We start from the raw sequence: 12,420 nt of genomic DNA, 5'->3' as shown, positions 1-12,420 counted from the left end.
GGATCTGTTAACAGGACGCCCACCTTATGAAGCGTTGCCTGAAAATGTGTCAGAATTCGTGAAAGTGTTATCAGAAAGGATGAATAACATTATTACGACAGCAGAAGTCACTTGACGCTAGTAACACGTCATGAATTTCTAGAAGGATCTTGTCCCTTCCTGAAATCTCGAGAGCCTACAAGATATGCGGTAGTCTTATATATATAAACCGGTAAGAACTGACGGCAACAATGTAATGGGTAATTGAACTGCGGACAGAGAGAGACGTATTGTTGAGCACGTGAGACGTTCGTTGTGAATTATAGCGTTTGTTATAGCGTGACTGTGGAAATTAAGTGTATTGCAAAGTTGTATTTAGAAAGAATAAACCAGTTTTATTTAAGAAAGGACTTGTATCGCTAAAGTTTCTTCAGATAGAAATTATACAGAAAATTAACTAACGACCGGAGGCGTAACAATATTCACCATCAAGTGCATTCAAACTTGAAAACGTCTGCTGATTCCATGAAGCTATGTTATGATAAGAAATCAACTGAAGTCAGCTTTATACCAGGAGACAAGGTGTGGTTGTATAATCCCAGGAAGACCAAAGGGGAGTCTCCTAAGTTATTGTTGCGTCAGCGAGGTCACATGACTAGTGTCACGCCACCTCTCGAACCTTCGGGAATAGTCGGGAGATTACTAGATATAGGGTAGTCTGGTATATATATAAGAGGGTGACAACGTGACGGGACAATGTGTGTAGGTAGTGAGTAATTGATCTGCAGTGAGAAAGTATTGTTGAAGTTAACGTTCATTATAGCGTTTGTTTTAGCGCGAATGTTGAAATCAAGTGTATCGTGAAGTTATATTCAGAAAGAATAAACCAGTTTTATTAAGTAAGGATTTGTGTCGCTAAAGTTTCGTCGGAACGAAGTTACGGAAAGTTAATTAACAAACGGAGATGTAACATTATCTTCTCCATGGGAAGGCTCATATAACATAATGGATCGTCTTCTAGACGTGACTTTCCGAATAAAATGTGGTCGTCGAGGTAAGCCAAAGGTTGTGCATGCCAACATTTTTTGGCGTTACCATGATCCAGGACATTGCAGTTGGGAAGAAGTGAACAACGGAACAAAAGACGCCACTGAAGACGTGTCACCTGGAAAAGCCACTGTCGAAGAAGAAACTCTACTCGGTTTTGAGAAGGGAAACAGTGAAGCCCTTGATGAAGTTACTACCACTGATGTGACTATTACAGATAATAGGACATTTCCTGATGGAGCAGATGAACCCTACGTGAAGCAGAAGCCAACGAGATGGAGGCCAGTACGGAAGAAGATACGTCCTGTAAAATTAGGAGACTTTGTTGAATTTTAATTTTGTGTTTGTAAATTCTGTACATTTAATTAAGTTATTGTTAATGATCTATTGGTTTAATTTAAGTGGATATTGTTCGGGACGAAGAATACTAAGGAAGGGGCAGTGTTACGACAGCGGAGGTCACGTGACCCTGGTAACACGTAATGAGTATCTAGAAAGATCGAGGAACTTGTCGAATGTTCTAGCGGTTTCTAGAATTGCGCTCTTATAGTATAAAAGCCGGTAAATAAAGTGACAGCAACAACTGAATAGCAGACAGAGAGATTGGAGATATAGACGGACAATTGAGTCAAGCGCGGTGGTAAGTAAAGTGCACGAATTGTAGGGTGTGTTTAAGTTAAAGAGACTCTGGAAATTAAGTGTATTGCAAAGTTGAATTGAGAAAAAATAAACTAGGTTTATTTGAGAAAGGACTTGTATCGCTGAAGTTTTTGGTAAATAATTTTTACGAGTAATTAACTAACGACCACAGACGTAACAAAACAAATGCCTAAGTCCTCAATTTTAGCAGCTCAAATTAAAAGTTCTAATGATATATGTGGTGACTAGCTTTATTTGTGGTGTAATACCTAATGGTTATTTTTTATAACTGCATTAAATTGAAACTAGTGAAATATGAAATAGTTGTTATCGTTGGAAAATCTTGAATAAATGCATTAATACATTTCCTATATTTTTCTATTGTTTTCTTTGGTGCTTTCTGTAACCAATAGGAACAGGTTCATATGGATATGACGTCATTGTGTTTTGGTATCAAAAGACGTAACATGTAGCTTGAATTAATCGTCTTGTCAGGTTTGTGCAGAGTGAACAAAGCAGAAAGGTTAGTTTTCATTTGGGTATTCGTATTTGTTAAGAACAAATTTTGTATTAATTAGTATTTCGTTCTGTAAGTATTTCATTAACTGTTGTATTTATAACGATATTCTCAAACCTTGTTGTCACCACGTCACGCAACGAGCTATATATTATTGTCGCGTATCAGCTGATATTGATAATGGCTTTCGAGTGGATTCTTTGTTTATGATCTTCGACACGAGTCTCATAACGATAAAGAAGCACCTTTCGTTGTTAATGCTTTATAATCAGGAAATTTGTCGCCAGAAAGAAGAGTGACGTGGAAAAAATTATAAACAGTATGTTTTATGTATTGTTTTGTTTTAGTACTTTGCTACAATTATTGAATATTATAAACAATACTAAAACGGTTATTATTTAGGTTTTGCGCATAAACTTAGGTTAATGTAAGAGGTAGGCCAAAAACTTGAAAACGATTGCTTGTTCTAGTTCAACCTTATATAAAATTATTTTACAGTTTGACGCGTCGTGATAGTATAATCAGATCTTTATTGTATAAACCTGCATTCTTTGGAGTGGTGGAGGAGGGAGTGGGTTATGTAAATAGTTGGATGAGTGCTCATTATATTTACTTAGACCAGCATTTTATATTTTTTTTACAGTTTCAATACATATATTGAAACGTATAATCAAATACATATACACTAACATTAAATGATCTGTTGAAAATGCAGTAAAATAAACATTTGTGAAAGTTTCATTCATATTGTTTATTATGTATATTTTAATAGATAAAATGTGAAAATCATACAATATTTAATATTTACTTTTACATTAATTCTCCTTCTGTAACTCTTTTTGAAAATAAAAATTGTCTATTTGAATGACAGATTAACTATTCAGATATTTGATTTTACTATTTAACAAGTAACATATTTTTTTCAGTTTGTATATGACAGGAATTTCAGAAGCCCAGGTTATTAAAAAACACCTTTGTTTTGTGATACACCAAGCTAGTTATAACTTATATATGAATATAAATATGTACAGAAGTGTACAGATACACTTATCTCATTCCGGAACAGTTGGTCAGTAAAACTTTCTCAAAAAGAGGATGATATTGTTTAAAAATGAAAGTTATGGCTGTAATTTATTTCTGCTGGCATTTCACCAATTTTGTAACTGTTAAAACCTTTTTTTTGTAGCTTTGTATTATTTGAAGACAAAGTATATCTAATTTAGGTCAGTAGTTCTTAGTTTGTGACTTTATGATAAAACAAGATTTTTTATATTTATTCATTAAAAAACGTGTGAAATAGAGGAGTCTTTTAAATTTAGCCTTACTATATTCTAAACTGTTTACTATAGCCATGCTTTATCATAAACAGGCATTCCAAAATTGATAACTTTTTTTTATGTTCATGTTACAGATATACCACAAATAATCATAATTGACTAAAAAAGGAGATTAAAAATTGTTGTGGAAAAATAAAAGTGTATTATGCATCTATTTAGTTTGTAGTTAAAAAAAATATAACTGTGTTCTTTCTGAAACTTAAACAGTCTTATTAGACTAGCTTTCATTTTTCTAATTTAAATAATACATGCAGACTTCTGTTTACTTCTTGGTCTGAGAGAATCTGAGGTGCAGGTTGTAATGAAAATGTTTCATTTTACTGTGTGCAATATTGAATATAAGATGTTTTCATGTTATCCTGGAAACTTTAAAATCTCCAAAAACTGCTTTTCAAACAGTAGACTCATACTTTTTTTTTATCCCTACTTGATGTACAGGTACATCGTGACTGTACAGCACACACCCTTAGTGACAATGATGAATGAACAATGTAGTATTTTACCATTATACCAAGAAATATTATTTTTCATTACCAATAATGTGTAAGTGGTCACCATGACAACCAAAAATCCTGGCTTCTGACACTACTGTTATAATGATCTTTCCATTGAAGTAAAAAAAAAGCATATTGCTTACTGCATGGCAAACTGTATATCTCAAATACATATATTTTCACAGAAGTGGTAAATATATATTTTAAAATGTATAAATGCTATTTATAAATTTCTCTTCTCTTCACTAAAATGTGTAATTTTAGCGAAGAAATAATCCATGAATGATGTGGAAGTCTAGTCTATTCCTTGATTTGACAGTCAATCTGCAGTACGCTATTTTTTGCCAAATACATGGGTAATCAGTACTACTTGGGAAAATACCTAAAATATTTTAGGTTATTAGTGAGGAGTAAAGGACTTGAAATCAAAAAACCCTGAAAAAGTACTATTGTACTTTAATTTGAAATAAGAATGATTTTGGTGTTTGCTTATGATATTTTATAATGCTTGAAAATCAAAAAGATTCTTCAGCATAGTTGAATCTTTTAACTCTTAATACAGATATGCTTTCACCATTTAAGCTTCTATATTCAATTTTTTCTTGTAATTCTCCCACATAATAGCTTCTTAACATTTTATATACTCATAGCAGTGTTTACAAAAATCTTAATGATGGAGATTAAGCTTGGTAAACCTATTCATCCATTTTATAAATGAAACATTAAATGTGTATGTTGTTTCTGAAGGAGGATAGAAATTGAAAGAACAAAAACATTAAGAATTACTTAAAGTAAGTTTTAGAATGAGTGTTTTTTCTTTAATATCAACTATATATATATATATATATAACTGTCTATAAATGAATATAAATTGTTTTGCTTGTGTTTGAGAGAGATTCAGAAATAAGTATCCATAAATTTGTTTACATACTTTTCAGACATCCTGCATTTCATAAGAACAGGTAAAACTATATTTAAGATATTTCACCTCAAAAGAATATGAATCAAGATATTCAATGGATAACTTGTATAAATAAACTTTAATGTTACAGTACAACTATTATCACTGATCTTCAAATCCTTGTGTATCTGCCCACTGTTTATTGTCATATATCAAAAATGAAAGAGATGACTTGCATAACTTATCTATCTTTTAACTTCATTTAAACCCTGGGAAAAAACATTAGCTGGTTCTGGTGCTTTATTTATTTTTAATTTCTCAGTCTTTTTATTTACCACCAGGGGATTAATATCTAAGTTATCAGAGTCAGTTCTAATATTTACCATAAAATGTTCAGGGTCAGGAATATTACTAAAATCTTTATAAAAACAGAATAGAACATTTAAAAGCTGAACTGTCTCACAGTCTCCAACAAAAACCTTGGCATCAGTATCCTTTAAGGGTCTAATTCCCATTCTAGTGTTACGACAGCGGAAGTCACGTGATGCTGGGAGCATGCGTGCTGGAGTTTCTAGAAGGATCATGAATTTTCCTGGCAATTCTAGTTTGTTTGAGGCACCATATTTTTTAGTATATAAGCCTGGCAAGAAAAACCAGGGCGATCAGGCAGATAGATAATTGAGTCAAACGAACAGTAGGCACCGTAAGTAAATTGTATGAATCACTGTGATTTATAGCGTCTGTTATAAAGGTTGTTAAGTTTAAAGTGACTGTGGAAATTCTGTGTATTACAAAGTTGTATCGAGAAAGAATAAACTAGTTTTAATTAAGAAAGGACTTGTATCACTGAAGTTTCTCAGAAAGAATTTATACCGGAAATTAATAAACAACCAGATACGTAACACTAGCATACCTTTAACTTATTTAAAAATGCTAGTTTGAAAAGCTACGGTACAAATAAGTTGTTCAACAAATAAATTTATTTTAGTAAAAATTCTGTATTAAAGACATTTTTGTTTTACTTTTATTCTGACATGAAAAAGTTCTAGTATGATGTTTATTTTGATAATTTTTATACTAGGTTTTACCAATATTTTCATACAAAATAAGGCTGAAAATGGGAAGAATTTTCTTATCTCACATTGGAGGCTCTCGACTGTTCTGTTGTGCTAGCTGTGACACCATTTTGACAAATCGCAGTGAACTTATCAGTACCCGTTTCACAGGGGCAACTGGCAGGGCATTTCTGTTCAACCGTGTGGTCAACCTAAATTATAGGTGAGGTGAAAGCTTACAAAGCAGATTATACACATATATTCTCAATACTATAGTAACTGAGTTACAATGAGATTGTACATTTGTACTAAAAATTATGGTTGTGACAAGTAGTAATTTTGGTTGAATATCAGTTATCTGTCTCGTGGTCTGATCAGTGGATATTCTTAGATTGGATTGTACATGTGCCCATACATATTGAAAATGCACTGCAGGCATAAGCTACCACGTAATTCTACTATAATATTAAAGTAGTTATTTCATCAATGTTTTTTGAAAACTTAATAAGGATGTGCATGAGAATGTACAATTCTGTATGAATGAGTGGCCATTGCCCCCCCCCCATTTAAGGGAATGCAGCACATAACACTGTAGAATGGTGCTTTACACCTTGTTCCTCCTATTGAGACTGTTGTTATGATTGTGTTTGCTGTCATGGCCATGACCACCTGTGGCATACAGTGGAAACACAACAAGAGGGTGTTATGTTTATTTAAACTGCTTAATGTCTATTTGTACCACAACTGACAAGGCTTCCACTCTTTAATACCAGGGAAAATGCTACTATGCTTAGAAGCTAATAGAAGGCACCAGTGTGCTAGATGATTAATAGCTATTATTGTTATGCATATGCAAGTTGTATCATGTGTTCATAAAACTGTGGGATAATCTAAAAACACTATCTGATTCATTACAGAATTAATATCCCATCAAATCAAATTCCTATATGATACCATACCTCTACTCACATAATAGCTTTCCTCAATTTGTGGTGCCCTCTATATGCACAATTTTTGCTTGCCACTAGTTTGATGCTCCCACCAACCCTCATGTGATTACACATGGTATAGTTCTGCTGTATCATCCAAATGAACATGCAACAACCCTCCACCAATAGGAGTGCGACATACCCTCCTAGTGCAGATGACTCCCTCTATATTATATAGCACTCTCATCACTTCTTAATTTGGCATTCATGAGTACAGTTATGCTAACTTTTTGCTCAGTACTTCGTGCTTTTTGTGTTCACTTTAAATTTTTGCTACCTTTTGACAACTTTATGCTTGTTGTCATTTATATTTTTAATTTTCTTGTGGAAAGTTTTCTTTCCCACATGATGAACTCTCAATTTCATTTAACAACTATAGCTTCTGTTATGGATCCTGCCACAACTAATCCAGCCACACATACTACTACTGTAACTTTGGGCTCCACACTGTTGGCAGAGGAAGTCTTGGCCTTAGTGAGTTGTGAACTAGTGTCTTACATGCGGTATGCAATGTCTCCTGAGGTGCGATCGGATCTCCCTTTTCCTGAAGAATCTGTCCCTAAGGATGATGACTTGGACAGCCTTTTTCCACCTCCTGCTTTAGCAGTTCCTTCCTGGTCTGCCCCTTGGTTCTTCCTCGTCCTTTCTGGACATGATCTCTCAGGTTTGTTACTTTTTGTTTCTTCCTCCTGTTTTGTATGAATCCCCAATCTCCCTTCTTCATTCTGGCCTGATGTATCATTATTTGGTTATTTCCTTCTCACCATGTCTATCGCTGAACAATTCCCTACCCAGCTATATTCAGGTACCAGCATGCCTAGACCCCTACATTTGTCTGAATCGCATGCTTTGGCATACCATTGGTCAGAGTTCCTGTTTCTTGATTCTCAGACCTTGGAATCACTGATTCAGGCATGAGACTTTGATCCTGCTACTACCCTTTGTTTTTTCCTTACTCAGTTCTCTCGTCTTCTTTTACCCTCATGACTGTCTTTTCTTATCTGTCAACTTTTCATCTCCTTTCTGAAGCTATCCACTGTTCCCCAGGGGGTTTTTTGGTGAATATGTGTGCCCTTTTCTCTACATTGCTGCATTTATCTTTTTCTGCTATGTTCCTCTATATGTGGCTACTTTGTTGTTGGGATCTCCCTACTAGGGATATCCTTTTGTCACGTGCATCTACCTTCTTCTTATCTGTGCAGCCTTTACATGGCTTCTTTCTTGTGCTAGTTTATGTTTGGTGATGTTCCTGATACTTTAGAGCAGTGATTCCCAACCTGTGGTCCCCGGATTCCTTAGGGTCTGCGAAGATAATACCATCTCATCAAACAAGTAAGTTTTTTGATTCTGCTGTTCTTTTAATTGCACACTCAGTTATATATGTCTTTTATTTGATAGTGAAAAATGGAAAAACAAGTTAATTATTAGTAAGAAAAACAGTTTGTTGGGTAGTTGGAATCTTTCAAAAAACATGGGGTTCATGGGGAAAAAATAATAAAAAAGGGAGTCCTTGGTGGTAAAAAGGTTGGGATCCGCTGCTTTAGAGTCTAGAGTGGAGGCTGTGCACCAACATTTCTCTATTTCCTCCCTTGTTTCTCATCTTTCCCAATCTTCTCCTGTTTGTATTCCTTTGTCTCATCTTCCAGCATCCTGACCTCTACTGGTGTTTCCTGTGTCTCATCTTCCAGCATCCTGACCTCCACTGGTGTTGCCTGTGTTTCAGCTATGAGTTGTCAGATTGCCCATTGTTGCCTTTTCAGATGCCCTTATCATCTGTGACACAACCACTCCACTTGAGTTCCAGCACCATGGGGGCACAGTTGACCAGGTTTGCTCATCTATGGTGTCCTTTTGCTGTGGATTCTTGGGTTCTTCAGGTATTAGTAGAAGTGCTGTTTCTTCATTTTTCCACTCTTCCATTATCTCCAGTTCCCATTTCTTTCTCCCCTTCCTCAGGATCCACTTTCTTGCCAGTGTCTCTCTGTGGAGGTTTGATATTTCATAAGGATGGATGCTATAGAACAAGTGATCCACCCTTATGTCTCCAAGAAAGCAGGGGATTGGCATCCAGTTATCGATCTCTCAAACCTCAATCACTTCAGTGACCTCCCACATTTCACCACTAAGTCTTTTCTTAACCTTAGATTGTCATTCACTCCAGGTCGTTGGATAATCAAAGTCAATGTTTTGGATGCTTACCTTCATATCCCTATTTTTCCTGCATCCCATCATTACCTTTGGTTTCTTTGTTGGGGTCGGGTGTTTCAGTTCTGTACTCTCCCATTTGATCTGGCATTGGCTCCATACCTCTTCTGTCGTGTAGTCAGAGCCTTGGTCCATCATATACATATAACCTGAGCCTGAGATTTCACTGTTACATGGATGACTGGCTCCTTTTGGCTTCTTCCCAATAAGACTCTCACAACCATACCCATTTCCTCCTTCAAGAGATGGCTCGTTTGGGGTAGCTTATCAACCTGGAAAAGTCCCAACTTACCCTCATCCAATACCTTATTCATCTGGGGGTGTTTTTCGACACCTATCTCAGCAGGGTCCAGTCTTTTCCTCTACATTTGAGGGATGTGGAACATTTGATTTCCAAAGCCAAGACATTATGTGAGGCTCTCTCTCTTTTGGGGACCTGGGCTTCCATGGAATCACTCATCCCTTGGGGTCCTGCCTGCATGTGTTGCCTTCAATGGGTGTTGCATGATTGATAGAACCTTGTTCAGGATCCCTTGGACTCCTCCATTTTTTTTCCTTTCACCCTCTAAGTCAACTTTGCCTGGTGGCTCAACAGAGACTATACCTCAGCTGGCATTCCTCTTCCTTCTCCCTGTCCCAATCTTCATCTCTTTACAGATGTTTCTCTTATGGAATTAAGATGTATTTAGATTCTCATGAGATAGGCAGTCATTGGTCAGAGGCTGAACACATCAATCTGTTGGAGCTCCTGGCTGTTTGTTGGACTTTGGAACATTTCCTGTTTGTAGTACATGGGCACTTGGTCATGATTCATTCTGACAATTCTACAGTTGTCTCTTGCATCAATTGTCAAGGTGGCACCTGGTCTCGTTTGTTTTATGACACTGGATTTCCTTTTCTGGGCCCAATCTCGACAAGTTCATCTTCTTGCTTGTCACAACCCAAGTGCTCTGAATCTTGTGACAGATTGGCTCTCTTGTCCCAACAAGATTCTACCAATGGAGTGGTCTCTTGCTTCTCAAGTATTCTGATGGTTATGCTCCCAGTTAAGTACCCCCACTGACCTTCTCTGATTACTGGTTCCACATCCTTCAGCTGTAGCTGTGTATGTGTTTAGTCAGGATTGGTCCAATCTGTACCTGTATGCTTATCCTCCCAGCCATCTACTTCCCCACTTTCTCACTCTTATTCAAACCACTTCATGTTGAGTCTTTGTCATTGCTCCATTCAGGCCTGCACAACCGTGATTTCCTTCAGTCATCTCCTGTACCTCTTCTTCTTTCCCAATTCCTTCTCTGGCAACCTCATTCTTCAATCTTTCATCCCACCAGTAGCCACACTCCATCTTTATGCACAGGTTTTATCTTGTCCCTGGCAGTCTTTGTCAGTTGTCTTTGCTATTGATGTTTCCTGCATTCTTTATTATCATTCATATGTACTTCTTTATCCTGATTGTAGTTTTTCCCCAAAATGTCATCTATATTCCCATTCTGATTCATATTATTCTTTATTCGATGTGAGTTCTTCATTGTTATGTAGCCTATTCAGCATTGCTTCTTTTTGTGGCTCTCCTCTTCTACCTGGGTTCTCTCTCCTGAAACCTTTACCTGATAGCTTCATCAACTTATTCATCTGGCTTATGCATCATTATCCAATGATTCTTATCACATCTTCCAAGTTACTCTCACAAGATCTGTCATCTCATCTTTTCCCTGTCTGTTCACTTCCATCATCCTTGTGGTATCTTGCTTCATAAATAAAGCTAGCACCAGACCATACCAACTCGTGGACTATCATGGGTAAAGCAGTGTCAGGATCGCCACACATCCCTCCAATCCTATTTTAATAAACTGGTATTGACCTGCTTTTTGAAATAGGGTTTTCATGGGCACCCATTGCACTGGCTTATAGTGCTGTTTTTCTCTGGACTCTCCACCGTATTGTTACCCCCTTTCTAAGTGGAGTATGGGAGTCCTTGCAACTTACCAGTTCCTATCCACTGGGGTGGTGAACAATGGAGCTTTCTGTCCAATTTCACTTAGTCAAGAGTAGGGCAGTGATGTTCTGTTGGTGTACTCTCCTCCTGCTGCAGACTGCAAAACAAATACCCAATACTGCCTGGTTTTGGACTGGAGTTGATGCACTGAATACAATCTGATGTACCCTAACCACTCTACACCATCTGGTGCATCCAACAACAGACTGGATGTGCATCTTTTCTGCCTGATTTAGAGACACCTGTCTTGACAACAGGCAAAGAGTATACTTAGTACAGATGGGGTGTGGTCTCCCACGAGTGTGACCCTATACATTAGGGTGTCACATTCCATGGGTTCTTTTTGGAAGCCTTCCGAAGAGTGCTCATCTAGGTAAGTTTTGCACAGGTGCCTCCACCGTTTCAGTGTAAGATTCTACGTATTATGTGAGTAGAGGTAAGGAACTGTGTTGGAAGTTAACATTTTCTTACACTGAAAATGTATTTTTGATAGATACTTACCTCTTCTCACACTTCCCACCCATCTTACCTACTTCCGGTGTGTCTTTTTTTTTTTGCCAAATTTCGAAGTGATGAGAGTGCTCTACAATATATAGAGGGAATTAGTTGCACTAGGAGGGTGTGTCTCACTCCTGATGGTAGAAAGTTGTTGCATGTTCATTTGTATGCTACAGTGCAACTATACCATATGAGAGTATGTGGGAGCATTAAGGCTAGTGGCAAGCAAAAATTGAACTTACAGAGGGTAGCACAAATCGAGGAAAGCTATTATGTGAAAGGAGGTAAGTATCTATTGTAAATGCATTTTCAGTATAGGAAAATGTGAACTTTCATTGGATAGTGTGATATTCAATCAGATCAGATACTTGTCCAATCCCTACTAAAAATGTATGTCTTTATTGCTTACTTTTTTACCTGACTAAAGATATGAAGAAAGCAATAAGTTGGTAAAATAATCTGTATATTTTGAAAATCTTCAACTTCAGTTTTTAACATTGACTGAAGTAAACAAGTTTAGACCAGATTTACTTTTATTTTAGCTTTACAGAATCCTCCACTTAAAAAAGTAAGATATTGGTGTTTGTTTTAAGATCTGAAATGGAAATATTTTTAAATTTAGCTGAATTTTAGAAGGATGGCGAGTGTTTTTTTGTCTTACAGTGAAGTTCAGGACAGAGTGATGTTGACAGGTCGACACATGGTTCGTGACGTAGCCTGTAAAAACTGTGACACCAAGCTGGGATGGATCTATGAGTTTGCC

The 12,420-nt window shown here is 36.6% G+C and overlaps 1 long non-coding RNA gene across 1 annotated transcript; it reads left to right on the top strand.

The window, feature by feature from the left end:
• Positions 1-6,088: 6,088 nt before the first annotated feature.
• Positions 6,089-12,401, top strand: LOC111086305. The gene is made up of 3 exons (XR_002611034.1): positions 6,089-6,192; positions 7,338-7,622; positions 12,321-12,401. It is a non-coding gene; the product is annotated as an uncharacterized LOC111086305 (long non-coding RNA).
• Positions 12,402-12,420: the final 19 nt, after the last annotated feature.

The sequence above is a fragment of the Limulus polyphemus genome, unplaced genomic scaffold (genome assembly GCF_000517525.1).
Source record: "Limulus polyphemus unplaced genomic scaffold, Limulus_polyphemus-2.1.2 Scaffold1005, whole genome shotgun sequence".
NCBI lineage: Eukaryota > Metazoa > Arthropoda > Merostomata > Xiphosura > Limulidae > Limulus > Limulus polyphemus.
Note: the sequence above shows the minus strand (reverse complement) of the source record. Positions and strands in the feature narration are given on the sequence as shown.